Source organism: Hibiscus syriacus, unplaced genomic scaffold (genome assembly GCF_006381635.1).
Source record: "Hibiscus syriacus cultivar Baekdansim isolate YM2019G1 unplaced genomic scaffold, ASM638163v2 tig00112407_pilon, whole genome shotgun sequence".
Lineage (NCBI taxonomy): Eukaryota > Viridiplantae > Streptophyta > Magnoliopsida > Malvales > Malvaceae > Hibiscus > Hibiscus syriacus.
In genome coordinates, this window is record NW_024063324.1 from 484,013 (window position 1) to 495,661 (window position 11,649).

The window sequence follows — 11,649 nt, forward strand, 5'->3', positions numbered from 1 at the left end:
AGGGACCAAAACTGCTATTTTCCCTTTCCTTACATGCCTTTAATTTTTGGGTTATTCATGTTTTTTTCTCTCTAACTTGAGCGTGCTTTTGCATTATGGTCACCTGTAGGATTTAAAATTATAATTTTCCCTTTTCTTGTATGTTTTTATTTTTATTTTTTTGGTTATTCTCTTTTTGGTCTTGTAAGTTATGCGTGTTTTACACTTTTGTCATGTGTAGTGACCTTTTTTAGTTTAACATGTTATTTTAGGCTTAAATTAAGTGGATAATTAGTTTTAGGTCCCTGCAGTTTCTGCGTGTTTTTGCATTTTAGTCCCTAAACTATTTTTTTATTTTGTTTAGATTTAGCCATTTAATTTCAATTTGGTTTAATTTAGCCCATATTATATGTCTAATTCATTCTTTTTAACTTAGTAATTTGATATTCATTCAATTTGGTCCTTGTATTTATTTTTATTTTTATTTTTATTTTTATTTTTATTTTTATGTTGTGTTGTGTTTCCTGTTTTTTATTTATTTTAATTAGGTTTATTAAACGTTTCGATACTTCATAGTTTTAAGTTTTAGATTTCGCTCTTAGATTAGGTTAACACTCAAATCGGACTTAGAAATTAGGACGACGCCCTTATTTTTAATTAGGGAACAATTTGAGTATTGTTTTTGCAAAAGATGATCGATTATTCGAATCGATTGTTTGACCTTTTTAAATTTATTAATCATCAATATTTTCTAAGAAAACACTTTAGGCTTAGTTCCTTTTAATAGGTTAATTTAGATAATACTTAGAATTTTAGTTTATTAATTAGTCTACAAACTTTAGAAATTATTGATTTAGGTCCTTAAACTTCTAGTCTCTTAGTACCCAATAGTTTAGATCTTTGACCTTTTAGTCCCTGAACTTCGATTAGACCTTTAAGATTGACATAATCAAATAGGTTAAATAGAGCCTCCACTTTTAGCTAGATTTCAATATAGTCCTCTTAATTTAGGTAATAATTCGAGTCAGCTCTCGCTTAAATGCTCAAGGGACAATCTCAGTTATTCGATTCAATAATTAGTTTAAAAATCAAATATGGTTAATATTAGAACCTACACTTCTAGGTTTGTGCCTTTAGGTTCTTTAATTTTCATATTCCGACACTTTAAGCTAGAAAAAGCCTTAATTTACCCTTAGCTTAATTAGGATGAATAAAAACTTGTTTGATTGTATTTTATTTTTAAATTTAAGGTAATTTTCATTTATTAGGGAATTAATGGTATATATCCCGTAAGTATGCTTAGGGGGTGACTAAGGGTAATTCCCGAAATAGGTCAACATTATTTTCAAAACAATATCATGATTTGTAAAATATCGAGGCAATATTCAGTTATTAGGCACAATAATTGATCTCCCTCATTTATGCTAGGGGAAGAATGTTATCGGCCTTAATAAATGAATACCCTTTTTAACTTTGCATACGTAATGATTTTTTATTTAAATAAAGTTCGAACTCAAAATTTTTGATTCTAAATATAGGGTAATCAAATAGGTACCCATTTTTGGGCACTTGTGGGGATGCTAATCCATCCCCACATGTAACTGACTCTCGAACCTGATTTATGGATTTTCGCATACCTTAAAACTTGGTATTTTGATAAAAATAAAATAAAATGATTTATTAAAATCAAATGGTTTTTATGGTGTCCCAATCTCACCTTAAATGATTGGTGGTGACTCCTCACATTTTAAAATTCTTTTCAAAGAAAACCCCCAAGTCGGTACTAGTCTCACCCCACCCGGGCAAAAAGCAATTTGACACAATCCTATTGGATTTGGGATGAAGTCAAGAGAGTTTCATGCTAATAATGAGGTCCCTGATCTAAATGATTTAGCTAAGATGGAAAACAACACTCATCAAGTTCATCTTAACTAGTGTTGGGATTAATATTTGAAGGAGAGGATAAAACTTAGGGAAATGGCTGAGTCATTTTATGGGATTGACGCCAAAGAGTTGAGTATGGTCCCCGACATAGTCCTTTCACCAAAGTTCCAAGATCCTAACTTCGAGAAGTATGATGAGACCACTTACCCTTCATCCCACCTCACCATGTTTTGCAGGAGAATGGCTAGTCACATAGAGAATGAGAAGCTATTGATCCACTTTTTTAAGACAGACAGATTCGTTTCTAAGTGGCATAACCATCTTAATCATGCTCAAATTCTTTATTGGAAGGATTTAGCTCATGCCTTCTTAAGCCAATAAAAACACATGACTGATATGACCCCTGATCGAATAACGTTGCAAAATATGGAAATAAAGTACAATGAGAGATTCCGACAATATACATAACAATGAGAGACATTGCATCCCAAGTGCATCCACCAATGACTGAAATAGAGTTTACCATAACGTTCCTTAATACCTTAAAGTCCCCATGTATCGATCAAATGATAGGATCTGCCACTAAGAGTTTCTCTAACATCTTCATGTATGAATAAATGATCGAAAGAGCTATCAAGCATGGTAAGATAGGGGGCATTAGCAGTGCTGATATTGAGATAAGAGTTGAGGTCAACATAATGGGATCTTATTAAGCTAATTATGAGACCAAAGGTCGTAAGGTGAATCGAGAAAAAACTCATATTGATTTGATTTCAATTACATACGAACAATTGCTCCCAACACTATTTATGATGAACCTAGTGACTCTAGCACAATACAAGCCTAAGGAACCACCGTTTCTTGAAGACTATGATGTTAATATAGTGTGTAACTACCACATAGGAAGTTTAGGGTATACTACTGAGAATTATGGGGCATTGAGGCGTGAGGTTCAAAATTTGATCGATTATGGGGCATGGATCTTCGAAGAGTGATATGTCATTCTGATGCGAGTAAAGAAAAATTCATTACATCTACCATGAAGCTTTGTTGCACTTGCAAGAAAAAGCATTTTATCTTGTTTGAACTTGTATTTCATTCTTTATTTAAAAAAGTTTATAAGTCATTTGACGCTCGAACATATTAAATAAAATGTTATCTTTTAAGGTTATGAACAATGAGTAAAGTTCAATCTTGAAATTCTCTAGATATCAACTGAGTTAAAAGCTCTTTAAATAATTAAGGTTATAAATCTATAGCAAGTGACATGATTAAACCTGGTAAAACAAGGACCCTTGATCTTACTTTAAAAGGTACAACAGAACACCATATCCTTCTCTTGCAGGGACCAAGATAGCCTTCTCCTATCATAAAGAGATAATCAAATGGCTTGGTATTCAAGTATGTATATGAGCGGAAAAAATGGGGCACCTTGCATATGAGGTTGTAAAGCTGATTGGTTTTTACTTCTGTTGACGATGTTCGATGATGACCATAGTCATTTCATATGGAATGGTAGAGTAGATGAATTTAGTTTAGCTCAGTTGTTTGGAAATTGAGCTTTAAGGATGAAATTTTATGACTTTCACTAACACCCAGACTATAACATATTCTTCTTGACGAGCTTAGAAATCTTAAAATAAAAAGGGAAATAATGAAAGACAATTTTTACTTTGTTGGGGGACTCATCTGAAAGTATTAAGTTATTAATCTTTGGAGGTAATGCTTGAAGCAACTGTGGAGGTAATGTATGAGCTTTATGAGTGAGTTCCATTTGAGTTGTCAAGTCGAAGACTTTTTGACAATTGAATCCTCTAATTAGGGGCATTTCGCTAAAGTAATGTGCTTCTCAAAAGCCCTAACTTTATGAATAGGTTACATTTAGATCATGACATTAGTCTCTATGTGTCGAGATGAATCTCCCAGCAAAATCAAAGTGAACAAAAGAACACCAAACTTAACGAATTATAATTTAAAGAAAGACGATAAGGCCTAAAGTAAATGTGAATTAAGAAGAGTTTCAATTAAGTGGACTAAGGGAGTTGAGAAACCCTTTTTATAGTCAACTTCACACAATCACTCAAGAATTTTCTTTAGACCGATATTTCCGCACTACCTCTACTGAAAAAGTCTATGAAGCTTGAAAGAATGAAAGATTTCAAAGAACTAAAATAAAAGTGTTCTAAAAGGTCTAGTAATTGAATATGCTAGTTGCAACATTTTGTCCACATTCAATTAAATTCCAAGCCATAAATGAGCGACATGTACAACGTTCCCAATGATAGAGAAAAGAACAAGGACTCTACGATTGAAACCTTAGAAAAATATAAAGTAGACCTAAAACTAACCCATCAATCCCAATACTTATTAAAAGATTATAACTTTGAAAATTTAAAGAGTAGATGATTTTGTTAAATATTAAGTGAAATCATGTTTTGTTATTTGCTTCAATTGTCAGCCGAAGAAGGTGCATTATTTTTTTTCTTCACTAAACTTTTCAAATGAAGGAAAATATCTTTCGAACAAGATAACTTCCTTGGAATGGTATCGTAGTAACCTAGAAAAGGTCGCTCAGAACTAGAAACGAGGGAAAAGAAATTGAATGTTGAAGGCCAATATTGTTAGAGGAATAAGGAAAAACTTGTTACGAGATGAAGACTCATCAGAGACAAATACTCAACAAAGAATCAAAGTTTCACATGAAAGTGGAGCTCACAATACTAAAATGACATCATGCATACATATTTAGTCATTTGTAAAAATATGAGCATACACATTCAATTTTCATAAAGTCTTGAATGTTTGACAGGAATTCAAGAAGTCAATAAAGATTTCATTTCATGCAAAAGAAGAGGATCTCAGCAAAAAATCAGTCTAGCTCGTCACCGTCGAAAGAAGTGGATCTTAGAAAAGAATTAAAGACCTTCAGGTACTTTAAATACATATCAATGACACATGATGATAGACCAAACATCTCCAATTTCAAAGTTCATAATGAGAAGAACTCATTCGATGAGGGAGAAGAAGTTCCTAATGAGAATAACTTGTTTAACCTTGGTTCGTCCATCACATAATGAGTTAGATTAACATTTCTAATAAAAGGGTTCATAATGAGAAGAGCTCGTCCAGTGAAAGAAAACAAGTTCATAAAGAGAAAAACTTGTTGATAAGGAAGAAAAATTTGTTCGACCTTTATTCGATTTCATCACATAAGGAGTTGGATCAACATCACCACTTCACTTGATTCCATCACATAATGAGTTGGATCAGCATCTTCTCGCTCGAGATAGTTTCCCTTGAAAATCAAACTTCAATATCATTTCACTTGAGGTTTAAATCCATCATATAAGGAATTGGATCAATATCAACTTTCAGCTCGATTTAATTACATAAGGAGTTGTATCAGTATCAACTTGCTCGAGATAGTTTCCCTTGTAACTCAAACTTCAGATCATTTCACTTGAGGTTTGAATCCATCACATAAGGAGTTAGATCAGTATCACTTTGCTCGATTCCATCATATAAATAGTTGGATCAACATCATCTCGCTCGAGATAGTTTCCCTTGAAACTCAAACTTTAGTATCAGTTCACTTGAGGTTTAAATCCATCACATAAGGAATTGGATCAGTATCACCTTTTGGCTCGATTCAATCATAGAAGGAGCTAGATCAGTATCACCTTTTGGCTCGATTCAATCACAGAAGGAGCTGGATCAGCATTCCAAGAAAAGACATTCATAATAAGAATAACTTGTTCAATCTTTGCTCGATCCCATCACAGAAGGGGTTGGATCAAATTTTTTTTGAAGGATTCATAATGAGAAGAACTTGTAGCTCAAGAGGCTCAATGATCATGAAAAAATGGCGCTTTAAGTCTGCTCCATTATAGTTTCACTGTAACGAGCAAAAAAGGCAACCTATAGTCACCATTTTTTGTATGATTATTATAATTAATATTATTATCATGTAAATAAAATACAAAGATGCCCAAATACATGCCCAAACATTTTTCAACATACTCCGAACAGTGCAAAATATCAAACCAAGTCAGTAGCCAACGCTGCTACCGACAACCACCAAACACCCAATCGGTGAGTGCACCCCACCTGGAGCCTTCTTAGCCGCGTGAGCCGCCACCATCGTCAACAACATACTCCGAACAGTGTAAAATTTCAACCAAGTCAATCCTAATCTAATAAAATCAAGAACCCATTTAAAAATCATTTAGATCCCAATTTTTTTGGGATTTAACCTACCCTACCCCATAGATCTCATCATTCAGCAACCAAAACATACCATAAATCAAAGGGAAGCATTCGGTGAGAAAAGAAAAAAAAGAAGAAACAGAGAAGAAAAACCAAGAGAGAAAAACCAAAAAAATCGAGTCATCTACGAACCAAAAGAAAAAATACCTTTGAGAGAAGATCTGGCCATTGATTGCTTCACCGGAATAGAGAACCTTGTCATCAAAGGTAAACTTTTAGAGGCTTGGGATAATTTTTGGATAAAAGTTATTTTTAGGGTTAGGTTTTAGGTACTTGGTAGGGGAGGTTTCGATTGGGAAGACCATTTTGTTTGTCTTGTATCCCGTGGCCACCGATTCACGGTGGTCGGGACTTTGGGTCGCCTCATACGGCGAAGAGGCTAAGGAGAATCCTCCCCTGAGGGTTTTGGGGGATTACTGTGAGAGAGAAGAAATAAAATGAGTTTTAGGGTTTCTTTAACCTTATAAAGATGATTTTATATCATCTTCAGAACGGTGTCGTTTTGGAGCTAGGGTTTCATGTGTTTAGCGCATGGGTTAATCGCGTATGAGGGGTCCCTGCTTTGTAACATTTGTGTTTTGGTCACGTAATGAAAATTTAAACTTTCCTTTTCAGGTTGTCTATTTATATTATATTTCATTTTAGTTCCATATGTCTGTTATCCTATTTGTTCAAATATTTAGAGATTTGATTGATGATTTTGTGTAGTATTCGTTTTAGTCCCTCATATTGTTCAATATTTAAAATTGGGTAATTCATGCTTTAAGTCCTATTTTTAGCCCTGTATTAATTTTGATCAGTATCTGTGAATTAGTGTTTAAAGTTTGGGGTATATTACTTGTTTAATCCTTATTGATTTGTCTCATTTATGATTTAATCCCTATTGATTATTAATTTGTTTTTTTTTGTCACTTTCTTATTCACAATGTATATATATGGATATGTTTATGTATATGTATATATTAGTATTCATCTATTCACGCATATTTTATATACAAATTTTTATGTCTCAAATGATTTTCTTATTATTTTATTATACCATAGAAGTAAAGATTACATTATATTACCATATGTATGTTTCTGGTTGATGTTTGTATTTATGTATGTATTTTATTCTTTTAGAATCAATGTTATGAAGGATGGTGAAATACTTATTTTACTCGTTAATATTTTATATGTTATTCGAATATTTTCAAGAACCTTTATTTGTAGAATGAACGTGGAAAGCATCACTTGGTCGAAGTGATGCGATCCGATATAACATTTTAATGAAATGAAAACTTGAAATAAATCTAGTTTATTTTACTAATTAAATTAATTTTTTATCAAATAATGCAATGCATTTTTCTTTAAATGGCAATTTATGTTATTTTGTGCAAATGTCGATTTTTAGTTTATATTCGATATGCATTTTTATCAAGGAGGGAATATACTTTACAGATAAGAAATAGGTAAGATAGCTTTCCCGATGAAGGATTGTTAATCTCGAGATTTCTCAAGTTAAAGAATTTTCTCTAACTAATCAATTTGGAAAAAATTAATCAATGTTCAATAAATGGATCATATTTTAACTCTATCTTCGATCTATGATTCCACTATTACGACAACGTGTAAGCGATTAAGTACCAATTTTTGGGCACTATGGGGTGCTAATCCTTCTCCACGTGTAATCGACTCCCGGACCCGTTAAATCGATTTTTTGGTAAACGTAGACCAATTTTTATCTTAGAAAACGATTTTTCTTAAAATTATTTTAAAAGACGTTTTTAGGTATTCGACCTACCTAACCCAAAGGTCGATGATGACTCTTTTCAATTTAGTACAAATTAATTCAAAACCGCCAATTTTTCAAATAATAGTCATAATTGTTTTTTAATAATATTTAATTGTTTTTCAAAAAAATGGTTATGACAATACATTACTCTTTTTTTCTGTAATCAAGTGAATAATGGCGAATGCACCTATATTTTAGGGTAGACATGGAATTCGAGTTTCTTTCGATTAGTTATTTATTTGTATTCATCTCATAAAAATTATGTTATTAATATATATGCGTTAACCTTAAAAAAAAAGTATTTGTAGGTCCTTCAATGGAAGAGAATGTGCAGAAAACGAGGAAAAGGGGGAGGATTAGGTTTCCGAAAACATATAGTCAACAAAGCGTTGCTAAGTAAGAAAACGTGGAAACTCATCAATGAGTCTAGTCCACTGCTTCACAAACCCTAGTAGCCAAGTATTGTCGGGAAGAGAATGTAATGAACGTGAATTACAAAAGATCAGATTCATGGATACGGAAATTAGGGTTACATCAAGGCAGGGATATTTGCAAGACAAAGCATCTCCCTTGGCTATTAATTTTATTTTTCCTGTGGAAATAAAGACGAAGTCTCTCCCTTGGGTTACCAATTGTGGAATCAAGGTTCAAAAGAAAAGATAAATAAATAAAAAATATAAAATTAGATCGTTGATTTCTTACGATATTCTTGTTTTTTGTTAAAGGTAATATAGTTGAATTTTCTTAGGTTACTAAAAAGAAGCAAAGCGACATGAAAATGGGTATATAGTCGGTAAAAGAACAAAGAAAGGAGGCGACTGGGTTTCTTTTCTACTCCCGCTATTGGCGCTATTATAATGCAAGTTGTTGTTGATGTTTCATGGCTGTATGCATGCATGCATGGTGCATGGTTCATGCATGGGTTAAGATAGGAACAACTGGTGTTTGATGTTGATGCATATTCATGGCAAGGTTTTTCAAAAATTAAAAGACTGAGTGAAGAGCAACCAAAATGCATGGCATTGGAAGAGAGATAGAATTGACCAAATTGGCTTCGTTTTGGCATCTTCTGCTTTTGTCCAACCAAAAAGAAAGAAACAAGAGAGCGAGTGAAAGAAACGCTCACAAAAATAGATAAATATTTTATAATTTGAATTATTAAAATAAATAATTTCACAAACATTGTAAGATTATGATAAGTGATATATATATATATATATATATATATATATATATATATATATTTTAATATAATTTTTTATTATTTTATAATATTAATTTAATCCAAATCATTAACATTATTTAAAACTTTGTTAGCCCATGTGAAATTTTAAAAAAAATACATTCAGTAACTGACCCCAAATTCCTATAATTTTAATTATCAAAATAGTTATTTTTTATTAAGAGTTTTAGGTTTTCAATATTTTATAAAAAATCATATTAGTAAATTAATGAAAATTTTAACAAATTTAGTAATTAGACTAAAGTACATTATTAATAATAGTATAATATTTTTTTAATAGTTTAAAGTAATTACAAGATAATATTTATTTATAATCTTTCTTATTCATTGACAACACACACCTCGCAAACGCACTTGTTCGAACGCATGTCTTTTAAGGGAAATAACACTCTTCTTTATCACTAAAATCACAATAATAGTAGAATAACTAAACTATGTCAGATTAAAATATATAAATTAAATTTATTAAGTTAAATATATTATTAATAGGAGGAGGAGGATCAAACTATGTCAAACCAAAATACATGGATTAAATTATAAAGTTGAATATAATATAATGACTAAACTATAATTTGCAAGAAAAAGTGGTTGCTGTTGCCATCCTATTTACCACCCCGATTCTTGTTTATAAGAAAGGGAAGAAACCACTCATAAACCCACCTTTTGTTTTTCCTCTGTTATTCTCTAATTCCAACACTCGAATAGGAAAATTCTCTTTCTTTTGAGTGTATTTAATTCGATAGCATGGATACTCAAAGAGGTTCCCTTCTTAGCTGGGCTTATCTTAGTCAAGGAAGGGTAATTTAATGGCCATTTCTTGTTTCTTCTCTGGGTTTTCTCATTACTGCTTAATGTGTTTTCAGTGTTAATTGGGTGTTTAAAATTATGCAGACAGTGGAAGAGCTTAAGCATTCTCTTTTGTATACCACTATGGAGCTGGAACAAACGAGATTGGTAGTTCAGGAGGAGCTTAGAAAGAGAGATGATCAGTTAGTTGAACTCAAAGAGTTGTTGAGCAAGGCCATGAAAGAGAGGGATGAAGCTCACGAGAAATGCCAAACACTTTTCCTCGACAAACTACTGCTTCACCAACAGCAAGTTGCTGCTGGTGCTGCTGCTCCTCTGTCTGGAGTTTCCAGCATCGAAGACGAACCCAGGAGAGGGATTGAGTCCAACAATGGCTTCTCATCATCTGATTGTGAGGAAAGCATTGTTTCATCCCCTCTTGTCGACCAACCGCAAGCTGCCATGGAGCTAGTAGTGCCTGTAAAGCCATTGCCTGAAAAGGGAAAGCTTTTACAGGCAGTGATGAAAGCAGGTCCACTTTTGCAAACCCTTCTTTTAGCTGGACCATTGCCTCAATGGAGACACCCACCACCACCACTGACTCCTTTGGGATCCCACCTGTCACCATTCCTTCACCACCACAACGCTTTCACCACGACTCCTTGATCAGCACTAAAGGTTGCAACAACAACTGTGCTAAAGTTGACAGAAAAAGGAGTCTTGTTGATGGCTCTGATTCTCCTACAGAGACCAAGTGCCAGAGATTAGTCCTCCAATGACTGCTAAATGCTAAAACAAACATCGTAGTCTACATAATAGTAATATTATATTAAGTATTTTACCATACTTAAACTTATTGTCAGGGTAGGGTTACAGATCTAGAATTTTTGTGCAAAGGTTTGCTTTAGAGAAGCAACCATCCAATTTCCTAATCATCCATTGAGAGATTTTATTTGCTTGGCATTTTGCCAATGATTTTCGGTGAAGATATTTGTCCTTATGCACTCCCATTTTTTCTTCATATTTTTGTATTTGCTCCTTGATGTGAAAGGGGGGCTTGATTTTTCTCCAAGACTGCTGTGGAATGTAAAAATTACTGGTATGCCTTTATAGCTTTCATGTTCTTACTAGGGGTTTGTGCTTTGTAAGTGTGTTGAGAAATGAGAGATTTGTTTAGATTAAAGCAGAGATATTGGGTGTGGAGTTGTTGAAATGGGCAACAACCAACCAAGAAGGGTTGCTTTGCTTGTCGGATTAGTGGATCCCACGAATCATAATCATAATCTTCTACTGTATGATTATATTACTCTTTTATGTTTCCCTCTTTCCCTGTTTAATGCTGTTATTACCCAGTTTTCATTCTTCGGGATCAGGGAAATTGGATTCTTTTCATTCATGAAAAAGAACCCCCAATGAAACTAAACCTGTAAATTGGAATTTTCTCCTCAGTCGAATTGATTGCCAGCCATTTGAGATTGAAGTTATTGCAGGTTCCAATTTTGTTTTAATTTATGACAATTTGTCAATCAAGCATTTGCCTTCAAGGGCTAAACTTTTAAATGGTTAACATGCTCTTAGTTTGGATGGAAACCTTTGGTTCCAATCAAAATGCCTCTTTGCATTATGATGTTTTGTCAACGCAGAAGCAGTTACAAAGTCAAGTTCACATTGAAAATCGTTTAGGATTTCATTGGTTAAAGCCAACTGAATTTGAAAC

At 33.0% G+C, this 11,649-nt stretch overlaps 1 pseudogene; it reads left to right on the forward strand.

Annotated features, from left to right (window-relative positions):
- Positions 1–9,823: 9,823 nt before the first annotated feature.
- On the forward strand, positions 9,824–11,034 carry LOC120179167 (annotated as a pseudogene).
- Positions 11,035–11,649: the final 615 nt, after the last annotated feature.